This window comes from Balaenoptera acutorostrata, chromosome X (assembly GCF_949987535.1).
Source record: "Balaenoptera acutorostrata chromosome X, mBalAcu1.1, whole genome shotgun sequence".
Lineage (NCBI taxonomy): Eukaryota > Metazoa > Chordata > Mammalia > Artiodactyla > Balaenopteridae > Balaenoptera > Balaenoptera acutorostrata.
The window spans coordinates 41,012,318-41,027,869 of NC_080085.1; the positions used below are offsets into that span (position 1 = coordinate 41,012,318).

Below are 15,552 nucleotides of genomic sequence, written 5' to 3' on the forward strand. Positions count from 1 at the left end.
CCTCCCTATGCTCCACCACCGCCACCTCCCTCAACTGTAAATACAAAGAAATGCTGGCCCATATTTAACAGAAAATAATTTAATACCCAGTCAAGCTCAAAACCAAGAAAAGAAAGTTTTTAGGTGTCAAAACTGAAGTGAGAGTTTAAAGTGATGGGGTGAACAGAAACTGAAGGTTGAAGATTTGCAGGGGAATCCAGACCACAGGGCACAAATGTTCAGGAAACTAGAATATAATTTGCACTTAAAGTAGGAGCCACAAAGAGCATCCATGCGTGTTAAACAGGAACTAGAAAGACTCCCCACTGGTCAAGGAAATTGGAAAGAAGGATATTATATATAAGAAATCAAAAGCCTGATATGATACTATATATAGAAATCCCTAAACACTCCACACAAAAACTACTAGAACTGATAAATTCAGCACAGTAGCAGGATACAAGATTAACATCCAGAAATCAGTTACATTTCTTTACACTAACAGTGAAATATCAGAAAGGGAAAGTAAATAAACAACCCCTTTTACAATCACATCAAAAAAATGAAATACTTAGGAATAAACTTGACCAAAGAGGTGAAAGACTTATATGCTGAGAACTATAAAACATTGATAAAGGAAAGTAAAGAGGATTTGAAGAAAAAATATCCCATTGTCTTGGATTGGAAGAATTGTTAAAATGGCCATACTACCCAAAGCAACCTATAGATTTAATGTGATCCCTATCAAATTACCCATGACATTTTTCACAGAACTAGAACAAATAATCCTAAAATTTATATGGAACCATAAAAGACCCAGAATTGCCAAAGCAACCCTGAGGAAAAAGAACAAAGCAGGCGGCAAAACCCTCCCAGACTTCAGACAATACTACAAAGCCACAGTAATCAAAACAGCATGATACTGGCACACAAACAGACATATGAATCAATGGAACAGAATAGAGAGCCCAGAAATAAACCCACACACCTACAGTCAATTAATTTTCGACAAAGCAGGCAAGAATATACAATGGAGAAAAGACAGTCTCTTCAGCAAGGTGTTTTGGGAAAGTTGGACAGCTGCATGTAAATCAATGACGTTAGAACACACCCTCACACCACACAAAAAAATAAACTCAAAATGGCTTAAAGACTTAAATATAAGACATGACACCATAAAACTCCTAGAAGAGAACATTCTCTGACATAAATCCTACCAATGTTTTCTTAGGTCAGTCTACCAAGGCAATAGAAATAAAAGCAGAAATAAACAAATGGGACCTAATCAAACTTATAAGCTTTTGCACAGCAAAGGAAACCATAAACAAAATGAAAAAAACAACCTACAAAATGGGAGAAAATATTTGCAAATGATGTGACCGACAAGGGCTTAATTTCCAAAATATACAAAGAGCTCATACAACTCAATAACAAAAAAAACCAGCCTAATAAAAAAAATGGGCAGAAGACCTAAATAGACATTTCTCCAAAGAAGACATACAGATGGCCAATAGGCACATGAAAAGATGCTCAACATCGCTAATTATTAGAGAAATGCAAATCAAAAGTACAATGAGGTACCACCTCGCACCGGTCAGAATGGCCATCATTTAAAAGTCTACAAATAACAAAAGCTGCATGAGGATGTGGAAAAAAGGGAACCCTTCTATACTGTTGGTGGGAATGTAACTTGGTGCAGCCACTATGGAGAACAGTACGGAGGTTCCCCTAAAAACTAAAAATAGAGTTGCTATATGATCCAGCAATCCCACTCCTGGGCATATATCTGGACAAAACTATAATTTGAAAAGATACATGCACCCCTATGTTCATAGCAGCACTATTAATAATAGCCAGATATGGAAGCAACCTAAATGTCCATTGACAGATGAATGGATAAAGAAGATGTGGCATACACACACACACACAGACACACACAGACACACACAATGAAATATTACTCAGCCATAAAAAGAATGAAATAATGCCATTTGAAGCAACATGGATGGACCTAGAGATTATCATACTAAGTGAAGTCAGAAAGAGAAAGACAAATACCATATGATATCACTTATATGTGGAATCTAAAATATGACACAAATGAACATATCTATGAAACAAACAGACTCACAGACATAGAGAACAGACTTGTGGTCTGTTCCAGGGTCTCTGTGCCAAGGTGGAGGGGGCACAGGGGAGGGATGGATTGGGAGTTTGGGACTAGCAGATGCAAACTATTATGTATAGAATGGATAAACAACAAGGTCCTACTGTATAGCACAGGGAACTATTTTCAATATCCTGCCATAAACCATAATGGAAAAGAATATATATATATATAACTGAGTTACTCTGCTGTACAGCAGAAATTAAACACAACACTGTAAATCACCTATACTTTAATAAAATTAAAAAAAATCAAAAGCCTAGTTCTGTAACTCAATCCAAATGATTATAAGTGTAGTACAGAGCCCATAAGCTGAAATATTAAACTAAAAATTGGTCCTGTATTAGTAGGTTCCTAGTAGTGGCAAGCTTTCCAAAAAATATATTCTTATGTTTTTATAGCTTAGGGATCACAAGATATCTATGGAATACCAATTTTCACTGAAGAGTTCACAGTAAAAAATTAACAACTTCACAAGGAAATGACCCATCATGAAAGAGAATCAGCAGATACATTTAAAGATACTCCCATTCCTAGAACTGTAGCTAGTAGAACCATGTGAACTTCAAAATAAATATATTTCAACTATTCAAAGAAATAAGGTAAGAACTAGACTATGGGGGGAAAAACTAGGAAAATTATATACAGGCATTATTTTTAAAACTCTAAATAAAGAGGTTGAACAGTAGATAGAAGTTGAACTTCTATCTACTACTTCTATCTAGTCACAGATAAAGACAGATTTAACAAATTAGATGACAGATCTTGAGAAATCACCCAGAATGTAGCATGAAGAGTTAACAATGGAAATATGGTAAGAGAAATAGAGAAATGATAAGTTCCAAAATAGGTTTAATAGCAAATCCAAATGGAAGACTAGAGAAAAAGGGAGAGGGGGCAATATGCCAAGAAACGGGTTAACAGAGCAACTCTGAGACTGCTATACTTAGAAAGGGCAGCTTGCAAGGTTGGCCCTTGGCTGCCATCTGGGAATCTGGAGTTCAGGAATGTCCCCACCACTGCCTAACTGATAAGGCTGCTTGTACAAACAATGTGATTTAAGCAGAACATTTCCTTTCCTTCTGGGGGTCTGGAATTTTGGTATGTGCTAGGCAGTCTGTGATGTGAGGACGCTGACTGAGTCTCTAATGGGCTTCCCTGGGCATACACATCACACACATGTTGCTGCACTTTCACTGCTGGGAGAAGTGTGCCCTGTGTGACCCTAGGTGGGAGGGAGAGAGCATAAGGAACCCTGTACATGTAGTCCTCCAGATTCTGCTAATGTCTTTTTCGCTTATGCTCTAGTTGTATATCCTTACTATATCACTGTAATAAATTTTAGCTGTAAATACAACTAGATGCCAAGTCCTGGGAGTCCCTCTCAAGAATCTCTGAATGTGGTAGTGGTCTTGGGGGACCCCCAATCTAGGCAATATTTGAAGAAACAATGACTGGCAGTTTTCTGGTATGGAAGAAATGCATATATCCTACCCTTAAATGTCCAGAGTCCTGAGTGTGGTAAATAAAAGCAAATCTGCACCTAGACACAGTTCTGTGTAACCGTAAGACTTTAAGAAAGTACGTATTGAAAGCTACCATGGAGAAATTTTTAAAATCACCTATAAAGAAACAATTAGGTCAGCAATAGATTTCATCAGCTAAAAAAGAAGCCAAAAGATTAAATATTTTCAAAGTCCTCAGAGAAGATGTCACCTTAGAACTCTATCCCCAGATAAATTATTGCAATGAAAGATGACAAAATAAAGATGTTTTTGGACAAGAAAAGACAGAGAATTTGCCACACACAAAGCCTGCTAAGAATAATGCTTAGTATTGAATTATTCAGGAGGAAAATGACCAAAGGGGAAAAAGGCAGGGGGGAGGGTAAAGAAAATCCAGCAAAGGCAGGAAAAAAGAGGTAAAGGAAAAGCAGGATATCTAGAAAATGCAATAAAATAAGAAATACAAATAAAGTAGTAGCACAATAAATAAGTATTAACCCCATTAATTATAGGCCCACCATATTAAATTGTACTTTTAAAAATCAGCTATATGTTTTCAAAAGACAATTAGAGCCAAAAGAGAGAAATGTTGAAAATAAAATCATAGAAATATACCTGGTACTTAATAACCAAAGGAAAACTGGTAAGACAATGCTTATGTTATACAAAACAGAATGACCTGGATGCCAAAAGCAAGTAAGGACAGAATATGACAATATTATAAAGCAATTTCACTTACATAGATGCAAAACTCTTAAATATACAAGGCAAACTGATTCTATTTATGACAGAAAAAAGGTTATACATCTAGTAATGTTGAAAATGTATATACCCTACTATGTATTCCACATATAGTTATACCAGAGAGAAATTCTGCAAATATGTACATGTACAAGAATGGCAACAAGATATTAGAAACAACCAAATGCCCAGCAATAGAGGCTTGGATTGATGGACTGTGATACTCAGGTGCTGGAATGCTATGCAGGAGTGAAAAATGAATGAACTAAATCAAAAATAAATGAACATATATGCATAGCTAAACTCAAAGGGTAACACTGAATACTGAAAGAAAGTTGTAGAAAGACCCCTATGGTTCTAGAGCGCTAATCTGGTAAATTTACAAAAAAGAATGCTATATTGATTACAGATGCAAATTTATGTAGTAAAAGTTTAAAAACATGGGTTAGAAAGATAACGCACCAAATTCATGATATTGTTTGCCTGGGGCGGGAATGAAGGGAGCAGGATTCAGGAGAGGAAAAGGGAGGCTTCACCTTTAATTGTAAACCTCTATTTCTTTTACAAACAAAAAACCACTGCCACCAAATGACAAAATCTTAGCATTTGCTAATTCTGGGAGGTAACTACAAGGGTATTTGTTATGACTATGATTTTCTATACTTTTCTGCAGTTTTAAGAGAAATGCCTTAAGGCAGGGCTTCTGGAACAGTGGAGTGAGGACCTTAGTAAATCCTCTTCCCCATAAAAGCAATGAAAATACTAGCAAAATTATCAAAATCTGTCATTTCAGGACTTTGGAAATTAACCAAAGGCACACAACAGATTAAAAAGCATTTATTCAAGAAGAACCAGTGAACCTCACTAAGAGCAGCCAAGTGTGTGGTTTTCCACTTGGTGCTACTTTCCCCCCACCCCCACCTCCACCCCAAACCCCTGGCTCCTCAGCTCTGTGGTCCGGAAGCAGTGAAAACTGGCATTGTCACAGCAACTGAAGGGAGTTCCACCAAAAGCCTCATTTCCAGAGTGCTGTCACTACTTGACCTAACTTGGAGCTCAGCTCCAAGAAAGAAGGGACAGTATATGGTAACTCCAATCGCCATGAAGAAATAAACAGCACCAGTAAAGGTAACGTGCAGCAAAGTGTTAACATGTCAGGCCTGGCTCCTGGCTGAAGTTTGGGAATGCAGATTGTGGAATGTTCCCTATGTTGATAAGATGATTTTTGCCTGCCTGGGGCACTGAACACCTGATTTTCTTCTGGTTGACTAGATGCCTCGCAGTGCCTATTTTTAGTGGGTCAATTTGGAATCTCCCACAGACAAAGTGAAAAGGGCTTTCTAAAAAGCCTTACTTGCCGCTTGGACTTGAATTGCAGCTGTCTAGCCCTGTAGCATCTTGGCTTTGCACGAGAAAGGAGCAACTATCCCTGCGGGGATTCCTCTCCTCTACCAAGTGCCCAGCAATGCTGGTGAAAATGAACCCCTATTAGGACACGTGAAGAAATGTCAGCAAGCATTGAAATAAAGGGGAAAAAATCTTACAAGCTTACAGATAGAAAAAAAATGATACCAAGTATCAATAATCAGAATAGGCTTCAGAGTTCTCAAAAGGAAAATTACAATCAGAAGACAACGGAACAATGCCTTCAAAAGTCTAAGGGAAAGAAATGTCCATCCTAGAACTCTACCCCAAGTTCAACTCTCCATCTTGGATGAGGATTCAACACTTTCATAAATTCAAAAATCTCAAAAAATTTACCTCCCAAGGACCTACATTCTTTCTTAGGAAAGTACTGGGAGAATGTGCTCCAGTGAAATGTGGAAAAAGGCATGGCATAAAGCAAACAAAGGAATCCAACAATGCAGAAAGTGGAGGGAATTCCCAGAATGATGGTGAAGAGATGTCAGGATGGTAGCTGAGCAAACAGGAATGAGGATAATCCACCCAGAAGGAAGTGGTCAGAGGCCTCCGGAGAAACTCAGGGGTATGACATTGATGGGACACTTGAAGCTCTGGAAGCATTCAGAATCACTCTAGACAACTGGTCATGTTTAAGTTAAACTGGTGATAAGTACATAGCGAAAGAAGCAAATGAAAGAAACAAGACAATTATTAACCAAAGGAAACTAAAAGTTATGCAGAAAAGGTAAATTAATCATAGATGACTACATGGCTAAGCTGTCTATAGTGTTTACATAGTCATTATATTGTAAACAGTAGTACTGATGTAAACCAAATTTATGGTATAATCATATTGGGAACATGGGAGAACAAGAAGTTTTTGTGTTCCAAAGAAGACATAGAGATGGCCAACAGGCACGTGAAAAGATATTCAACATCACTAATCATCAGGGAAATGCAAATCAAAATCACAATGAGATATTACCTCACACCTGTCAGAATGGCTACCATCAAAAAGAACACAAATAACAAATGTTGGTGAGGATGTGGAGAAAAGGGGACCCTCGTACACTGTTGGTGGGAATGCAAACTGGTGCAGCCACTATGGAAGACACTATGGAGGTTCCTCAAAAAGTCAAAAATAGAAACTACCATATGATCCAGTAATTCCACTCCTGGGTATACATCTGAAGAAAACGAAAACACTAATTTGAAAAGATACATGTATGTCAATGTTCACAGCAGCATTATTTACAATAGCCAAGACATGGAAGCAACCTAAGTGTCCATGAACAGATGAATGGATAAGGAAGATACACACACACACACACACACACACACACACACACATATACATGCAATGGAATATTACTTAGCTATAAAAAGGAATGAAATTTTGCCATCTGTAAGAACATGGATGGGCCTGGAGGGTATTATGCTTAGTGAAATAAGTCAGACAGGGAAAGACAAATACCATATGTTTTTGCTTAAATGTGGAATCTAAAAACTAAAACAAATGAATATAACAAAACAGAAACAGACTGACAGATACTGAGAACAATTTAGTTGTTACCAATTGGGAGAGGGAAGGGGGAGGGGCCAGATAGGAGCAGGGGATTAAGAGATAAAAACTACTAGGTATAAAATAAATATGACACAAGGATGTAATGTACACACAGGGAATACAGTCAATATTTTATAATAATTTTAAATGGAATATTCTGTAAAAATATCAAATCACTGTGTTGTACACCTAAAACTAATATAATATTGTAAATCAACTATACTTCAATAAAAAAGAAGAAAAAATATTCAAAAAAGAAGTCTTTGTGTGTTTGTATGTGTATGAGTGGCAAAAACAATGAAGTGAGCTAAATCTTCATCTTCCATAGCAGAAAATTTTAAATAATTTTTGTAAGATATATGTAAATTATAAAGAACAGAGATACCAAAAATTATCTGCGTATCCACCACTCATTAAAAAACAAATTATTTTTACCTTTGAAGTTCTTCATGTGCCCATTTCACTCTCTTCTCAGATAATCACTATCCTGAATTTTTATGTTTGTCATGCCCTGACTGCTTCTAAGCCTTTTGGCTAAGACCAAGTACATTATCATGCCCTGGATATTCATTATAGTTTTATCACATTTATTTTATTCTTTAAACCTCAGGCATGATTTAATTTGATAAAAATTAAACTTTTTTTTAATCAAAAGAGACTACTGCCTTGGGTCAGTAAATTTGAAGTCTCAGATGAAACATAATTGTCTAAAACAATGACCAGAATTGACAGAAGATACCGAAAACATGAATAAATCAGTAATTATTTTAAATAACTATAAAATTCACTAGGTAATCAAGTCTTGCCCTAAAAAGGGGCCTCTTATCCAGATGTTGTTGTAGATGATTGCTATCAAACTCTTAAGAGCAGGTATACTTCACTCAGTGAAGTTTCAGAAACTAGGAAAAAAAAAAAAAAGGGAAGAGTACCCAGTCTCTTTTATGCAGCTAAGATAACCATAGATACCAGAATAAGAGTAGAGTACAAGAAAAGAAAATCTAAGATCTGTCTCACTTCTGAACATTAACGGAAAACTCTGAAATTAAATGAGTAAACTGAATTCAATTAATTTAAAAAATGTTTTACAACTAAGTAGAGTTTAGTGCAGGAATGCAAGAACAGTTCAACATGAGAAAATCGATTAATATAATCCACCACATTAATAGATTAAAAGACAAAAAAATTATCTTCCCAATAGATGCAGAAAATAAGCATTTGAGAAAATACAACACACATTCATGATTTTTTTTAAAAAAGTCTCAGTCAACTAGGGATATAAAAGGAGCTTTTGATGAAAGGTATCTTTCAAAAAACCACAGCAAATAATGGTGAAAGTTTTAGAAGTTACATTTTCTCTCTGTGTCTCAGTTTCTCCTCTATAAAATGAGGATAACAACCAGTCTCCTTTACAGGGTCATTCGGAGGATTAAACTCTGTAATGTGTACAAAGCACACAGAATACTGCATTTGTGGCACACAGCAAGCGCTCACACATTGACTCTCATTACATTTCTAGCATTGTCCTCATCATTATTTCCATTAGAATCAGAAACAAACAAGGAATTCGCTATCACTGCATCTAAAACACTGTACTACAGGCCCTGACTAATAGAATGGGAGAAGAAAAAGAAAATGTATAATTGGACAGAAAAATACAAAATTGTTTTTATGAAGATAATTGTTTACACAGAAGACCCAAGAGAATCTAAAAACTATTAGTATTAATAAAAGCATTCAGAGAGGTTTCTGTACACAAGTTGAATATATAAGTATCACTGCATTGTCATACATTAGTATTAACCAATTAGGAACCATAATAGGAAAAAAGATCCCAATCACAATTGCAATAATACCTAAGAGGTATCTAGGAATAAATTTAACAAAACATGTGCAATCACTTCCTGAAGACAGGTTCAAAACATTACTAAATGGCAGAAAACACAGGTTGAATAAGAGTTCACTGATGGGAAAAGTCAATAGAGTAAAGATACCAAACCCCAACCTACTTCCAACTCATCTCCAAACACAGTGCAATTGCAATTGAAATCCCTACTAGTTTCCCATGGAACTTCACAAACTAATCCTATGATTCCTATTTGAAGACCAAAGAGTCCAAAGAGATAAGGAGAATCATCCTACCAACTATTTACAACATCAGTAACAGTAAGAATGGTGTGACAGTTGACATTTATATAGCATTCACTCAGTATCAGGCACTTTTAAGTGCTTTACATACTTTAACTCATTAGAATAAAGTTATAAAAACATGCAAATGGCAAAGGGACAAACAGACCAATGGAACAAAATAGCCTGGGAACAGACCCACATGGATATGGAACTTGACCTGTAGCTGAAGGGGTATCACACCCCACTGTTGAAAGGGTTCAGTATGCGGCATGATACAAGTGGGTATCCACGTGGGGAAAAAAGGTGATGTAATAGTTTCCTTCCTCACGAGTTATATAAAAATAAATTCCAGGCAGATTTTAAGAAAATAAAAAGCAAAATTTGAAAATTTTAGAAGAAAATTATATGACAACATCTTTATGAGCTCAGTCAGAAAAAAGTTACATAAAATTATACAAAAAGCACAAAGTAAACAATTGATCAATCTAATTACATTACAATGAAAACTTCTATTTAAAAAACACCAGCAATAACCAAGATAAAGAAAAGATATTGACTACACATGAAATTGGAATCTAGACTATAAGAATCTATATATATCAAAAAAGACAAACACCCCAACAAAAACACAAATAAAGGATATGCACAGGTTAAGTCACAGAAGAGGAAATCCAAACAGTCAACACCAAATATGAAATGACATACTTTTACTCATAATCAGGGAAATGAAAGTTATAATAAGATACCAACTCATACTTACCAGATTACCAAAATGTAAAGAGTGTGCCCATACTACAGTTCGAGAGAGAGAGAAGAGTGCCGTCACTGCAGAATGTTCTATTGGGCAGCACTGGTCTGAATCATGCATTGTCTGTATCATCAGTATGGCTGCATAAGGTTACAGAGCTTTGCATTTTTACATTGACGCTTCCTGTTCAAAAGCTGAAGTTTCAGATATTTGAGAAGCTACATCTGCCCACCCAGCTGCAATCCATGCTCTTAGGGAATTGGTTTAACATGATATTTATTAAAACCCATGTAACAGCATGGTGACTATAGTTAATAATACTGTATTGCATATTTGAAAGTTGCTAAGAGAGTGAATCTCAGAAGTTCTCATCACATGGATAAAGAAGTATGTATATTGTACATACATACAATGGAATACTACTCAGCCATAAAAAAGAATGAAATAATGCCATTTGCAGCAACATGGATGGACCCAGAGATTATCATACTAAGTGAAGTAGGTTCAGAAAGAGAAAGACAAATACCATATGATACCATGTATATGTGGAATCTAAAATATGACACAAATGAACCTATCTACGAAACAGAAGCAGACTCACAGACATAGAGAACAGACCTGTGGTTGCCAAGGGGGAAGGGGGGTGAGGGAGGGATGGAGTGGGAGTTTGGGGTTAGCAGATGCAAACTATTATATATAGAATGGATAAACAACAAGGTCCTACTGTATAGCACAGGGAACTATATTCAATATCCTGTGATAAATCATAATGGAAAAGAATATAAAAGAGAATGCATGCATGTATGTATATATGTATCTCTGAATCACTTTGTCATACAGCAGAAATTAACACAACATCGTAAATCAACTATACCTCAATTAAAAAATCTATTATGAAATTGTTTTATAAACAATTTTTTAAAAGTTCTCATCACAAGGAAATAAAAACATTTTTAAAAACCCCACTCTTGGGCTTCCCTGGTGGCGCAGTGGTTGAGAATCTGCCTGCCAATGCAGGGGACACGGGTTCGAGCCCTGGTCTGGGAAGATCCCACATGCTGCGGAGCAACTAGGCCCCTGAGCCACAATTACTGAGCCTGCGCGTCTGGAGCCTGTGCTCCGCAACAAGAGAGGCCGCGATAGTGAGAAGCCCGCGCACCGTGATGAAGAGTGGCCTCCACTTGCCACAACTAGAGAAAGCCCTCGCACAGAAACGAAGACCCAACACAGCCATAAATAAATAAATAAATAAATAAAAATTTAAAAAATAAATAAATAAATAAATAATTTAAAAAACAAAAAAAAACCCCACTCTTGGGCTTCCCTGGTGGCACAGTGGTTAAGAATCCACCTGCCAAGACGGGAATAAAGACACAGACCTACTAGAGAATGGACTTGAGGATATGGGGAGGGGGTGGGGTGAGATGTGACAGGGTAAGAGAGTGTCATGGACATATATACACTACCAAATGTAAAATAGATAGCTAGTGGGAAGCAGCCGCATAGCACAGGGAGATCAGCTCGGTGCTTTGTGACCACCTAGAGGGGTGGGATGGGGAGGGTGGGAGGGAGGGAGATGCAAGAGGGAAGAGAAATGGGAACATATTGTATATGTATAACAGATTCACTTTGTTATAAAGCAGATGCTAACACACTATTGTAAGGCAATTATACTTCAATAAAGATGTTTGAAAAAAAAAAAAAAAAAAAAAAGAATCCACCTGCCAATGCAGGGGACATGGGTTCGAGCCCTGGTCCGGGAAGATCCCACATGCCGCGAAGCAACTAAGCCCGTGCACCACAACTACTGAGCCTGTGCTCTACAGCCCATGAGCCACAACTACTGAGCCCAAGTGCTGCAACTACTGAAGCCTGCGCGCCTAGAGCCCGTGCTCCGCAACGAGAAGCCACCACAATGAGAAGCCTGCACGCCGCAACTAGAGAAAGCCAGCGCAGCACTGAAGACCCAACGCAGCCAAAAATAAATAAATAAATAAATATTTTTTTTAAAAACCCACTCTTTTTGTTTCAAAGGCTGGTAATAAAATACTACCAAGTGCTTCCCCAGTCCAGAGGCCTTTGCAGGACTTAAAATGAGTAGGCCAAAACCACTTAATGTCCCTCAGCAGTAACAGACACCTTAAAACTATGAGTATTAAGGTTGAAGAAGCTGAGGAAGAAACTTTCTTCAGAGAGAGCTGTTGGAAAGCTGTGGCATTTTCTCTAACAATAGGGGCGGGAGGAGTACATTTGCCTCAGCCCTAATCTAGTAAGAAAAACTTCAAAGAGACAACTTGCTTGATATACGCCCAGTCGAGTTTTGGGGATGCAGGGGACTTGGCACCTGATTTGCACCTAGAAAAACTCTACAGGTGACAGGCAGGGTGAGGCACTCTGTGACCGCAGAAAAGAGGTTGCATGGGGGGTGAAGAGATCAAGGTGCAGATCCCACCACACACACGTACTCCACAAGCCAGATGTGGACCCTCTGGATAGGAACAGGATTGGGTTACTTTGGAGAGAGAGCTTTCTGCTAGTATCAAGGTGACCTCAGCAAAAAGAGATTGGAAGTATAACGATGGTGCTGCAGGGTGAGGGTGGGGAGGAGATATATTAAATAACTCGTTGGAAAAGAGGCACTGCCTATATTGAGGAAATTGCAGTCAAAGTTCCTAGCTGGGGCGTCTCCAAGGAAACCATAAACATGCCAGGGACAGGAACAATCAGTCTTTGGAATCTGCCACATGCAGAGGGCATCGATATCAGATCACATCTTTATCAGTTAGGGCAAACTGTTTTTGTCCTTTGTATGTCCTTCCTTCCTCACTTGCTTCACCCAAGGAGCCAGAGATGGCCTAGTTGTTGCGTAGGGGAGTGAGGGGGAGTAAAGAAAGAAAAAGCTGAGCATGCTTCCTTTGCTACTAAAAACTCCAGCCTGAAGCACTGAAGCAGGCATTAGCTGGGGGAGAGATTTCCCTTTAAATGAAGTTCATAGTTTTCACTTCTACATGTGATTAGACTTTTTTTTTTTAACTAAAATGGGACTACCACACACCCTCAGAAATTAAAAGGATAATAAGGAAATATTGTGAACAGATTTATGCCAATAAATTTGACAACTTAGGTGAAATGGACAAACTCCTTGAAAGACAAGTTACCAAAGTTTGTTCATGAAGAAATAATCTGAATAACCCGATATCTATTAAAGAAATTGACACTGTAGTTTAATGCCTTCCCACAAAGAAAACTCCAGGCCCAGATGAGTTCACTGGGGAATTCTATCAAACTTTCAAGGAAGAAATAACACCAATTCCATACAAATTCTTCCAAAGAACTAAAGAGGGGATGGAATACTTCCCAGCTCACTCTATGACTTCACTATCTTGATTGTGGTGATGGATTCTTGGGTGTGTGCATGTCAAAACTTATCCAATTATGCACTTTAAATACATGCAGTTTTTTGTATGTCAGTTACACCACAAATACAGAGGCTAAAACAGCTAAATCAGTACTTAGAGGCAGTCATAACATTCACAATGCTTATATTAGAAAGGGAAGCTATCAAATCAGTGATCTAAGCTTCTACCTTATGAAACTAGGAAAAGAGAAAATTAAATTCAAACTAGCAGAAGAACAGAAATAATAAAGATAAAAGCAAGAACGAATGAAATCAAGGTTTCCATTTCTAGCCACAGTGGAGTATGTCTAGTACAGCCCCTCTCTCCTGCTGATTATTGCAGCTAAAAACTCTGGACAAAATATATAAAGCAGCTACTTAGGACTCTGACAAGTTAAAAAAAAAAAAAGCAGGTAGACTCTGAAGGTGAGTCAAAAAGTGGAGAAACAGCCCATACACCAGTGAGTTTCTTTTTTGTCCCTGCTCTTTTTTCACAAGACTCTGTCCCAATGGCATACAAAACTCCAGAAGTCCTGAGCTCATCCAAGAGCTGTGTGTACAAGGGAAAGCAAAGACTCACACCAAAGCTTTAAGAACTGAACAAAACTAAGATTTCAACCACAGCTCAAGTCTAACACCTGAGTGACAAATGCATGGAGACAACCGTAAAACAGGAGAGCAAAGGCTCTGAAAACTGCACAAAGACTTAAACCACCACTCAAGACTAAAGTCTCAAATTAACCCCCAAATGGTGCATACACAACACAGATGCAAACGAGCACAGCAAAGGCTTTGAACACCGAACCAACCGGAATCAACACCCACAGAAGGCAAGACAAAACTAGTGGTTTGAATCTAACTAGGTTTATTATATGATAAACAAAGATTAAAAGGAACAAAACAATCACCCCTATCTAAGATAGAATCCAAAATCATTCAACATAACAAACTAGCAAAATGTGACCAATTCTCAAGGGAAAAGATAATCAACAGATGCCAGATGCTGGAAATACCAAAGACATTTAAGCAGCTGTTGAAACTAAGCTCTATGAGGCAAACACACTTGAAATTAATGGATAAACAGAAGTTCTCAACAGAGATACAGAAACTATAAAAAAAAAAGAAAGAAATTGAAACTTTAGAACTAAAAAAGACAATATCTGAAATTAAAAACAAACAAACAAACAAAAACAACACATGGGATGAACTGAGCAGCAGAACAGAGATGACAGGGGCAAGAGTCAATGAACTTGGAGTTAAACTGACAGAAATGATCCAACCTGCCAAGGTGAGGAGTAGAGACAAAAAAATTGGGAAAAATAAAAGAAAGAAATACAGCATCAGGTATTCCTAGGACAATATCAAAAGGTCCAACATTCATGTCATTGGAGTCCTCAAAGGAAAAGAGACTAGTGCAGAAAAAAGGTCTGAAGAAATAATGGCCAAAAAACTTCCCAAATTTGGAGAAAGACATATTGACAGATATGACAGAATTGACAGATTGAAGAAGCTCAGAATACCAGAAACAACATAAACTCAAAGAAACACCCAGAAATATGACAATCAAACATCTGGAATGCAAAGTTAAAGAAAACATCTTGAATATAGCCAGGAAAAAAAAAAGCACACTGCATATGAGGAAACAATGATTCAAATGACTGTGAGGTTCTCATCAGAAACAATGGAGGCCAGAAGATAATGGAACATCTTAAAAATACTAAAGGAAAAGAAATGTCAACCCAGAATTCTACACTGATGCAAAAATATTCTTCAAGAATGAAGACAAAAGTTTAAAATTCTCAGGAGAACAAAAACTAAGAGATCTTGTCACCAGCAGACCTGTTCTAAGAAAAATGATACAGGATCTTCTTCAGGGTGAAGGGAAATCATATCAGAGGGAAACGTGGAACTTCAGGAATA

At 37.4% G+C, this 15,552-nt stretch overlaps 1 protein-coding gene across 1 annotated transcript in view; it reads right to left on the reverse strand.

Annotated features, from left to right (window-relative positions):
- The window catches only part of ZNF674 (zinc finger protein 674), a 29,979-nt gene that overhangs the window by 4,116 nt on the left and 10,311 nt on the right, over positions 1-15,552 (reverse strand). The window lies entirely within an intron of this gene.